Source organism: Pinus tabuliformis, chromosome 3_1 (genome assembly GCF_031772625.1).
Source record: "Pinus tabuliformis cultivar Carrire ecotype Pingquan chromosome 3_1, CPIR1, whole genome shotgun sequence".
Lineage (NCBI taxonomy): Eukaryota > Viridiplantae > Streptophyta > Pinopsida > Pinales > Pinaceae > Pinus > Pinus tabuliformis.
Window position 1 is genome coordinate 381,346,689 of NC_142301.1, and position 11,304 is coordinate 381,357,992.

The window sequence follows — 11,304 nt, forward strand, 5'->3', positions numbered from 1 at the left end:
CATTTGAATCATCCAAGAATTTTTCATTTATGTAATGTAAAGGAGGTTGCCCCCTCGAAGAGGCTCAATTCTAAGGCATTGATCTATCTTTTCTATATTTTCTTGAACTGGTTTCATAACACATGCACCCTGGTCTGCTTCGGTAGGAAAACCCCAGGTATAAGGTAGGTTTCCGCGTAGGATATACGACTAGTTTGACACACCTGTCCATTTAGGAAAATGTGATTAGACTAGAAAAGGATTCCCTCCTCAAAGGTTATGTGAGTGGAAGCTCCCACCATTCACCTTTTCCTATTTCGATAGACAGAGCCAATGAAGTGTTTTGTCTGCAAATGCGGATGAAACAACCTTGCTTTAATGCAAGAACTTCCATATGGTAACCTGGAAACTATACTTCTCTTTATACATGGGGGCATATAAACCTTTTGTACACAAGTGAAAAGCGACCACCATAACTCTAACCCCATAGTTTTTTACTAACTTCAACTGCTTAAGTTAGGTGATTGGTCTGATCAACCATTCACCTTTGCAAGGGCCAAATGGCACCAACAAAGTAAAGGAAAGGTTTCTCATCGAGAAGCTATCATACCTAACCTCAGTAGTTCTTTAACTCCTAGGACAGTAGTTCGTCGTTCCTAGCTTGCATACAAAAGGCTTTGGAGCAAAGTTGTGCATGGGGCAAGCTCACTAAAAATGAACCTACTAATGAGAGACATCCTTATTATACGACTGGCACGAGCAATGTTTCTGCAAAGTTCAAGCTCGTTAAAAAAGAAACCTAGGGATGAGTATATGTTCCCCCAGAGTTCAAGCTCATTAAAAAATGAACCCACTTTTGGTAAATAACCTTTGTGATCGCATTACTATCAGCTTTTGAGCTTTGGTTGTGTTCTTTCCATCACCTCCACTTTTTAGCTGATCATACACCTCCACTTCATTATTTACCCTTTTGAGGAACAGCTGCGATGAGTGATTTTGTTAGCCACCTTCTTTACATTGTCGTGATTGCAAAGTTCCAAAACTTACCTGGAACTAGCCGCTACCCAAAAATATCACTCGTTCCTCCAAGACGAGTCTCTTTTAAGCTCTTTTTAGACTCATAAAATATAAAAAGATTGCCGAGCAATTGGCCTCTCCAGCTCATTAAAGTGATTGGAAGTGCCATCCCTCCTCTATATTTTAATGTTTTTGAACCTGAGGGATCATTACATAAAAAGATCAAGCGCTTGTCTTTTTTGGCTTGTTAGAGTGATCAAAAAATTCATCCCTTTCGTATTATTTTATAATTTTTCAGACTTAAGGGATTATACTACGAAAAAGGATTACTGGAGTTTCCTTTTCGTCTCTTTTCAGACTCTCTAAAACTGAAAAGGACTGAGTTATCTTTGTCGTTAAACTCATTAAAACAGTAGTGACAAACTTGTCCATTAAAGACAAGAGTGATTTTCACTGTCGCTAGGCCCGCTAAAACATAGTGACAGGTTTTCTCGAAGGGTAAATTATAGAACAAGCATATGTTATCCTCCTCAAGCTTGACAAAAATAAAGAGTTACTGGTAAGCAATGACTAGGGAAAAATTGGGAAGAAGACTTGAAGAACTTCATTGGTAGCAGGTCGCTCTTGAACATGACACTTTCATTCCATCACCATGATTGAGTCGGGTTGGGTTATTCTATTCACTGGTCATATCACCATTGGTCCTCCATTCCATCCATTTTTTGGGGTTAATGCTACCAATCCATTTTTAGTGTCACCGATATGTTCAAGAGAAGTCGCTCAGAGAATTCACCAACCTAGCTTACGCCTAATCCGCTGCAACACCTTCACTCTCCATTTTTCATGACCGCCACCCTGAACCTTATATGATCAGATCATTTTCACCTCCACAAAATCATTTGCTCTGTTCCATGTCGTAGATGCAGGATTCATTAAGGCCCTCCGACGACGAGTAACTTCTTGTTGACATTAGCTCATTATTCGAGAAGTCGACTTAGGAACAAGCCTTTCAGTACTTTGAAGCTTGCATACCTCAATGGCAAGTTTCTCACTTCTGACGACAGTTTTACATCAATGGCCTTTGACTGAAATATGTTACGTGGTGTTCGACATTGACTCATGTATTCACACCACGTCAATTGTACTGCAGTACCTTGAGGGTCATTATCATTATCGGTGATTCCTCTCGCACCTGTTAACAACTTACATCATTGGCTGGTAATCAGGCGATGTCTTTCCATGTTCGACACCAGAACATCTTTTCACATGGATCGACTTGTACTCCGGGCGAAGATTGAACGAGTTTGAAGACCCCAGATCTAGTTTCATCCATCTAGGCTGCGATATATTTAGGAAAATAAAGACATCAAATGTACATCATAGCTACACAGATAATCATCCAAGCCAAGGGATGATGGCTCTACCAGAATCATTAGTCTGCCACACAGACGATTGTCTATCCTATGTACATGAAAATGAATTTATAAAGCTGAGCATGGGAATGCCCGCCTCAGCTAGATCATGAAAATATTATGAAGATAATGTATTGTATTGTATCTTATTACAGGTCACCTTCCAGTTCAAAAATCCTTGGATCCTCATGATAAAGCATTTCACCTGACATCAGAAGATTTACGACCTCATGCTTTAGGAGGCAACTGTTATAGACATATTTGGGCACTGCAACCCCAATCAAATATGTCCATAAACCAAAGGCTTCTAAACCCCTAAAAGTGTTGTTTCAAACCCTAAAGGATTAAGGTCAACTGATTACATCATTTCCCAGAAGTTCTCCTTGAAAAACTACTCAGAACTGGTCAAAACTGGACCATACAGACTGCTCCATGCTGAGGGTGTGATGCATCTCACTTGCTACACACAAAGGGTGCGATGCATACTTAAAATCCCTTCTATAGGGTGCGATGAGCGAGAGAAGAAAAATGGCAGAGGTAGTTTGCTAGGTGTGTTACCAGGAAAACTAGTGTCTATTCAGATCTGCTAGTCCCACTAAGACGGGTAGCTATCTTAGAAACAAACAATTCAAATTTGCTCGTGTTTTCCTTTATGAGAGATAGATGAGAGAGAAGCAGAGAGCACCAACCTTAGTCTTTTGCTTGGCTCCTTGCTTGTTTCCTCTCTCCCTTAATAGAGCTTCCGCCACTCCTTTCTCACTTGTCCTGCTTCAAAGAACACCTGTAGAGTCAAAGCAACAAAATACCATCAAAACATAGAGATCTATAACCATAAACAATGTAGACTCAAATAGCTTTATTGATAGAAGTAGTAGAAGAGAGGATTACAACCCAGTTGTCTGATCCAGTGCCATCCTCCCAGCATGAAAGCCCTCTTCACCTCATGAAAAGCTAGATCACCCAACAATACAATGCTTTACAAAGAAACCAACAACACTTCCTTACAGAATACAAAATTCCAGCCTTTGGATCTCTAGGATGAGGGATCCATATATAGATATTTGTAGGTGGGTGAGTCAGCTTCTGGGATTTTGATTAGTGTCATTTCTATAATAGTTCTTGGTTCCACTTGGAGATTTCATGATCTCTTACTCATCCCTGGGCGAATTCAGAGAGGCAAATGTCATATGAGCAGTTTCTAGAAGATTCTCTGGGTTTCCACCTAGCAAACTGCCTCTGCCATTTGTCGCTCTCACTCATCGCACCCTACAGAAGGGATTTTTATTATGCATCGCACCCTTTGTGTGTAGTAGGTGAGATGCATCGCACCCTCAGCATGGAGCAGTCTATATGGTCCAGTTTTGACAAGTTCTGAGTAGTTTTTCAGGGAGAACTTCTGGGAAATGATGTAATTCGTTGACCTTGATCCTTTAGGGTTTGAAACAACGCTTTTAGGGGTTCAAAAGCTCTTGGTTTATGGACATATGTGATTGGGGTTGCAGTGACCAAATATTTCTATAACAGTTGCCCCCTAAAGCATGAGGTTGTAAATCTTTTGATGTCGGGTGAAATGATTTATCATGAGGATCCGAGGTTTTTCGAACTAGAAGGTGACTTGTAATAAGATAAAATATAATACATTATCTTCATAATATTTTCATGATCTAGATGAGGTGGGCATTCCCATGCTCGGATTTATAAATTCATTTTCATGTACATAGGACAGACAACTGTCTGTGTGGTAGATTGATGATTCTGGTAGAGCCATCATCCCTTGGCTTGGATGATTATCTGTGCAGCTATGATGTACATTTGATGTCTTTATTTTCCTGAATATATCGCAGCCCAGATGGATGAAACTAGATACGAGGTCTTCAAACTCCTTCAATCTTCACCCGGAGTATAAGTCGATCCATGTGAAAAGATGTTCTAGTGTCGAACATGGAAAGACATCACCTGATTACTAGCCAATGAAGTAAGATGTTAACAAGCGCGAGAGGAATCACCGATAATGATAATGAGCCTCAAGGTACTGTAGTACAATTCATGTGGTGTGAATACATGAGTTGATGTCAAACACCACGTAAAATCTTTCAGTCGAAGGCCATTGATGTAAACCTCTCATCGGAAGTGAGAAACTTGCCATTGAGGCATGCAAGCTTTAAAGTACTGAAGGGGTTGTTCCTAAGTCGACTTCTTGGATAATGAGCTGATGTCGACAAGAAGTGACCCGTCGTAGGAGGGCCTTAATGAATCCCACATCTACGACATGGAATGGAGCAAATGATTTTTTGGAGGTGAAGATGATCTGATGATACAAGGTTTAGGGTGGCAGTCATGAAAAATGGAGAGTGAAGGTACTGCAGCAGATGAGGCGTAAGCTCGGTTGGTGAATTCTCTGAGCGACTTCTCTTGAAAATATCAGTGACACTGAAAATGGATCGGTAGCATTAACCCAAAAAAATGGATGGTATGGAGGACCAATGGTGATATGACCGGTGAACAGAATAACCCAACCTGACTCAATCATTGTGATGGAGTGAAAGTGTCATGTTCAAGAGCGACCTACTACCAATGAAGTTCTTCAAGTTTTCTTCCCAATTTTCCCCAGTCATTGCTGACCAGTACCTCTTTATTTTTGTCAACCTTGAGGAGGATAACATATGCTTGTTCTATAATTTTCCCTTCAGGCAAACCTGTCGCTATGTTTTAGTGACCCTAGCGACAGTGAAACTCGCTCTTGTCTGCATGTACAAGTTTGTCGCTATTGTTTTAACGGGTTTAACAACAAAGATAACTCAGTCTTTTTAAATTTTAGAGAGTCTGAAAAGAGATGGAAAGGAAACTCCAGTAGTCATTTTTCGCAGTATAATCCATTAATTCTGAAAAAGTAGAAAATAATATGAAAGGGATGACTTTTCTGATCACTTTAGCGAGCCAAAAAAGACAAGCGCTCGATCTTTTTGTGTAATGATCCCTCAGGTCCAAAAAGATTAAAATATAGAGGAGGGATGGCACTTTCAATCACTTTAATGAGCTAGAGAGGCCAATTGCTCGTCAAGATTTTCATATTTAGCGAGTCCGAAAAGATTTTAAAGTAGACTCGTTATTTCCAAACACTTTAACGAGCTGGAATGCTCGACAATCTTTTCATATTTAACGAGTCTGAAAAGGGTTTAAAGAAGACTTGTTTTTTGAGGAACGAGTAGTGTTTTCGGGTAGCAATTGGTTCTAGGTAATCTTGGAACTTCTCAAAACATGGTGATGTGAAGAGGGTGGTTAACAGGACCACTCATCGCAGTTGTTCCTCAAAAGGGTAAACAATCAAGTGGAGGCGTATGATCGGCTAAAAGAGTGGAGGTGACACAAAGAACACAACCAAGGTTCAAAAGGCTGATAGTAATGCCATCACAAAGGTTATTTACCGAAATGTGGGTTTATTTTTTAATGAGCTTGAACCTTGTGCCAACATGTGCTCAGTGCTAGGTTTATTTTTTAACGAGCTTGAACTTTGTGGAAACATTGCTCATTGGCGGGTTTATTTTTTAACGAGCTTGAACCCTGCGATAACATTGATTGAATTCAATTTCATGCTTACACAAGCTTGAAACAAAAAACTATGCTTGTTATAAGTTCGCATGCCCCCAGCATAGTGACGCAAATCAAGGTGCATGCCCCCCAAGCTTCATTGCATTCAATGAGGTGGATGGAATGAAGGTTCACTTTTAAGATCTTGGAAAGACTCGACTTGGATTTTACGAGATCGTAATCAAAGACTCGATTTGAAAAGGGAGTTGTTTCATTTTTTAATGAGGTTGACACAGTAAAAGAACTATCCTCATAACCCTTGTTTCATTTTGTAACGAGGTTGACACAAGATAAGAACCATCCTCGGTGATCCAAAAAATGGTCAGAGTTCTTCTTAATCTTTGATGATGTAGAAGATATCATACGACAAGTTTCCACCGTGGCCACTTCCGCCAGATTACTCGAAGGCGGTAGGGTAAAAGTACCCATTAAGTTATGGTGTTTTAGAAGGCCTACTCTGACATTTTGAAGCAATTGAGAGCTTCCATGGATCGTTGGAATGCTTCTCGTAACTTGTGAACTGTTGGGAAGAAAGGTCTGTTGGTCAACGATTGTAATTCCTCCTTGGAAGGGAAATGCAATGTTTCTAAAATATGTTGACACAACAGCAGCCATAGCGTAAATCCAGGGCCTTCCCAGTAGGATATTGTAATCGAGGTTTCCATCGATAACTTCGACGTCAATTTCTACTTTCTTGCCCCCCAGTTCAACTTGCAAGTTACCTAAAATCCCGTATGGGGTGTATGTTCATCCATCGAATGATTTTAATGTCGTTGATGATCTTGACAAGGGTGGTGAGCCTAAAGTTTTCTAGCAACTCATTGACATAATGCAAGTAGATGCCCCCTCATCAATGATTGTTCGATGAACAGTTTTGTTGAGGGCTTTCACTTGGATGAGGAAAGCGAGTTGAGCTGGTAACTGAGGTTCGTATCCTTTTTGATAAAAGGCCACAAGATTGGAATCCATTGGGTCAATCCCACCTATTGCTGATAATAGAGCCTGTTTTTGGGAGGGGCAATTTTGCAGTAATTCAAGTGTCGACATAGTAGATGGTGATTGGGCCAGATCCTCTACTATATTATAATTCTATGCTGCCTGAGCACAAGGATTAAATGTCGATTTGTGTACTACTCCCTTTGGCGGCTTTATTGTTAGCTCAGGAATGATGGGTGGCACAACTTCGGTCGAAGTTGTTGTCGAACTACTAGGTTGATCTGTAGCCTTATTGTTTGACATCTATGGATTCCCATAATCTTTATTCTTTGTCGATATCAAAGCATCATTTTGCTGTTTGAAATGGACAACATAAGCACTTGGGAAGGGGAAGCATTGTCGCTAGCAACAAGATTGGTTTTTGGGTTTGGAAACGGATCAGTCAATACTGCTGAGGTTTTTGAACTCTTAAAGAACTTCTTAAGCTCAGCTTTATGCGGACAATCTCTCGTCCAATGGTCCTCATCACATATGTGACATGGCTAACTAGGTTTCTTTTGCCTAGAAGGGTTTCCAGAAGATTTTTTAGGAGTCGAATCTTCCTATTTCTTCTTCTTGCTTTTCCCTTTCTTCTTTTCCCCTGGTTGCTTCGGTTCTTTGCCTTTGTCGGTCGACATGGCAATAACCTCTGAGGTAGGAAGTTTGTCATTTGCCTTTTTACTGGAAACTGCAAGGGCTTTACTAGATGGGGCCTTTTCGGTTTGCATGCTTGAGGTGCCAATCACGCCATCGCCGGCGTGAGAGTCTTTGTTCGATTTAGGAGGAGGAGGAATGGAAAATTCTAGTTAAGGTGCATCAGGGATTTTGTCATAGAGCGTGCCAGACAGAGTATAGATCAAGTCTAGATATTGTGCTCGAGCAATGACTTGATCTTCAGTGATGACTCCTCCCTTTGCCACATCTTTTGTAATAGAAGGTAATAACGACTTAATAAACCACTCAGCTAGAAGCTAATCAGGAACATAGGTCTTTACCATTCGACGATGACATCGGCACTCATGAATATGATCAGATATATGAGTGGCTGTTGTTTGCTTAAAATTGGTAAGAAGCTCCATTCCTATTTCTTACCTTATGGGTAGTTGAAAATGGGTTAAAAAGGTGGTGGTAAGGGTGCTGAAGTTATCGAATGAAGATCTAGGCAATTCGATGTACCATTTTTCTGCTGGACCAGTTAACATTCATTGAAAAAGGCGAAGCCTAATCGAATCATCATTGAGAGTGTTGGATGAACACCAGAGATGAAAGGTCATCACATGATTTGATGGATCTTCACCCGGATTTCCAGTGAATTTAGGAATATCTGATGGAAGTTTATGAGGAATCGCCGGCCACCAAGGGGCATAAACAATTGGATCATTTGTTAGTCGATTCAGATCTGGTAATTCTAAAGTTGCTATGAAAGGCAACTGTTGATTCAAGTTTGGGGAAGCATACCCAGGATAAGATGGGATCGCCTGAGTTGTGGGTCTTTGCATACCAACATAATGTATTTGATGTTGATAACTTTGATAAGGTTGATGGGAGTAACCATTAAAATATGATTGTTGGTAATCGTTTTGAATATACAGTTGCCCATTACCTACAAAGATTTGTTGCTTAGGTACTCGATAAGCTTGCTGGAATTGCAGTTGTTGATATTGCACCAGCCATGGCTATGAGACCATTTGCTGTTGCCCTATACTGGATGTTTGACCAAGATGAGGGGTTATAGTACCCGTTTGAGGCTGAGTTGCTTCAGTTAAGGAGCCACTAATTAGCGGTTGTGATTGAGTCGTGGAGACAAGAGGCTATTGTATTACGACCTGAGAGACTGGAGGTTGACATACAACAGGTAGCGCTTGTACTTGCGACACCGTCACAATAGCCGGTGTAGTGGGAATGTTCGACACAGGTTGATTTTGTTGCATTGAATATACAACTCTCGATTGTTGAGGCAGTATTGGTACCCAACCACTAGATGTGATTCCAGCTTGAACCGAATTCTGTTGTGAACTCTCATATGGTTGTTCTCCCGGAGGGAACAATGAAAAGGCATACTACCCCCATATGGTAGCAATCTAGTGTTCAAAGGGAAAATTGGCCTTTGGAGACTGGACTGCCCAAATTGATACTGTTGCGAAGGATCAATTTGCTGAGACTCAACATAAGAAATTCTAGATAAGGTTCCGGATGAACAAATAGGAACAGACCATACTGTCGAAATAGTCCCTGAGTGGACTCCATCTAGTGGTTGAGAACTAGTTGGGACAGATGGTACACCAACGAACATTATCGGAGTGGTGGCAAGAGGTTCTGCTACTACTGTATCGGATGACACAGTCTTAGATGTCGATGGTTGTTCAGACATATCGAGTCTATCCAAAATATTTCCTAGCGATTCTATAGGAACTTGCGATGAAGGGTGACTAACTTTTGTAGTAGAAGGATATAGGTGGATCCCAGTTCCAAAATGCAATGGAGTACTGGATGGAAGATCCTCCACAATCTCTTCTATAGCAATCAGTCCAGGTGGAAGAGGCAGACCGTCAGGTCTGTAAAATATTTCCGGTGCTGAAGAAGGTATAGACTCTACAGTGACAAATGTTGGAGGGGTGACACCTTTCGAATCAGCACTAGATGGAGCTAGTTCAGGAATAGAAGTGTTTGCCGTTAGACTAAGATCAGTTCTAATGTCCTCTTGTCACTGCGGAACTTCTTCTGTAGATGCAAGGATACTAGAAATAGTTGGAGTAACTAGAGTCTCTAGGGATGTTGAAACACAAGTTTCAAATAAACCAGGAGACTTTGACCCAATTAAACGAGATCGCTTGGCCCGGAATGGTTTCGTTTCTGGAGTCAAATATGGTTGACTCGTTAGTCTGTGTGAATGACGGGGTTTTGATTGACTTTCTTCCACGATTGTGGATTAATTGATCAACTCAAAATAAGGGAAAAAAGTTATTCCAAATTAAATGAATTTTGTGACGCTTTGACACAACTTGCTTTTTCAATTTTTAAGAGTCGAGAAAAAGCTAAAGATGACTCTAGTCACCTTCGATTTTTAATGAGCCTGAAGTAACAAGTGCTCAGATGGACCTTTTCTTTTAAGGAGTCTGAAAAGGAATGAAAGTGACTACTCTAGAAATCTAGACAGAGGGATTACCAAACCAATCGCAAAATTGCAAAATAATTTTTATGTACGACAGTCAATATTCACGAATGCTATGTTTAGTGCATTGCGATCGATAGGGCGGCAGACATGGCTTCCTAAGGATAAAGGATATAGCCTATTGTGGTCTCCAAATATATACTCGATGGTACATTGGAGCACAAGTCCGTATTGGCACTTGTCATATCAAAGAGGAGGAATCACCCAACCTACAATGAAAACGATAGTTACCAGGCTTTACGACACCAGAATACGTCTCTAGCCTAGACTTCTAGATGTTGTGTGTTAGGTTCCAAATCATTTTTATGTTCATTGAGGTTTATTTTACAGTTGATATTTCTTAAGAAGTTTGCCTTTAAGGTTCACCACATGATGTAGATATACAATTCCTAAATATGCAATATAAGATGATAAACAGTGGTTTACTTTCTTTTAGCAATGAAAATCCTAGCTACTAAGGAAAGAGAAGTAAAATTCTCTCAACATAGAGCAGAGAGCACACACTAAGATGCATTATCCTAAATCAATTTCTGCATGCAGTCTAAATGCAAATGCACCTGCATGTATTTGTTTTTCAGTTTCCTTAATGTGAGAATACAAAAGAAAACTAAGTATAGATCTGAACTATCTTTCCTCAAAGCGACACTTTAGCAATTTCTTTTCAAAAAGGAAAGGAAGATTTAGAGGACACTTTCAATTTCGACTTGAAAACTGCTTTCAACACTTCAAAGAATTGATGATTCAAATCAAATACAATGGCAAAAGTGTAATCGACTATCTAAAAGAGGAAAACTTTACGACACTCTTTTCTTTGACTGAAAATGACACTTGCGACACTTTTAAATCAAAAGATGACAGTTCGATTAAGCTACTTTTTGCAAAGGAGGACTGTAAATGATGAAAAATACATAAAAAACATTTACAATTCCTTATCAATGGAGGCTGAAAAATGTAAAGGAAGAGAGTTTCAACAGTGATATACTGATCATAGACAACAAAACTACTGAATAGAGCTAAAAACAATGAAGGAAAAACCAAAATATGGATGCAGAAACAATCTCATTCAATCATCGCACCTGTAACACAGGGAAACAGGGATGCATCTCACCTGCAACACACAGGAGGTGCGATACATCCAGGCTACCAATGAGAGATAGTGCA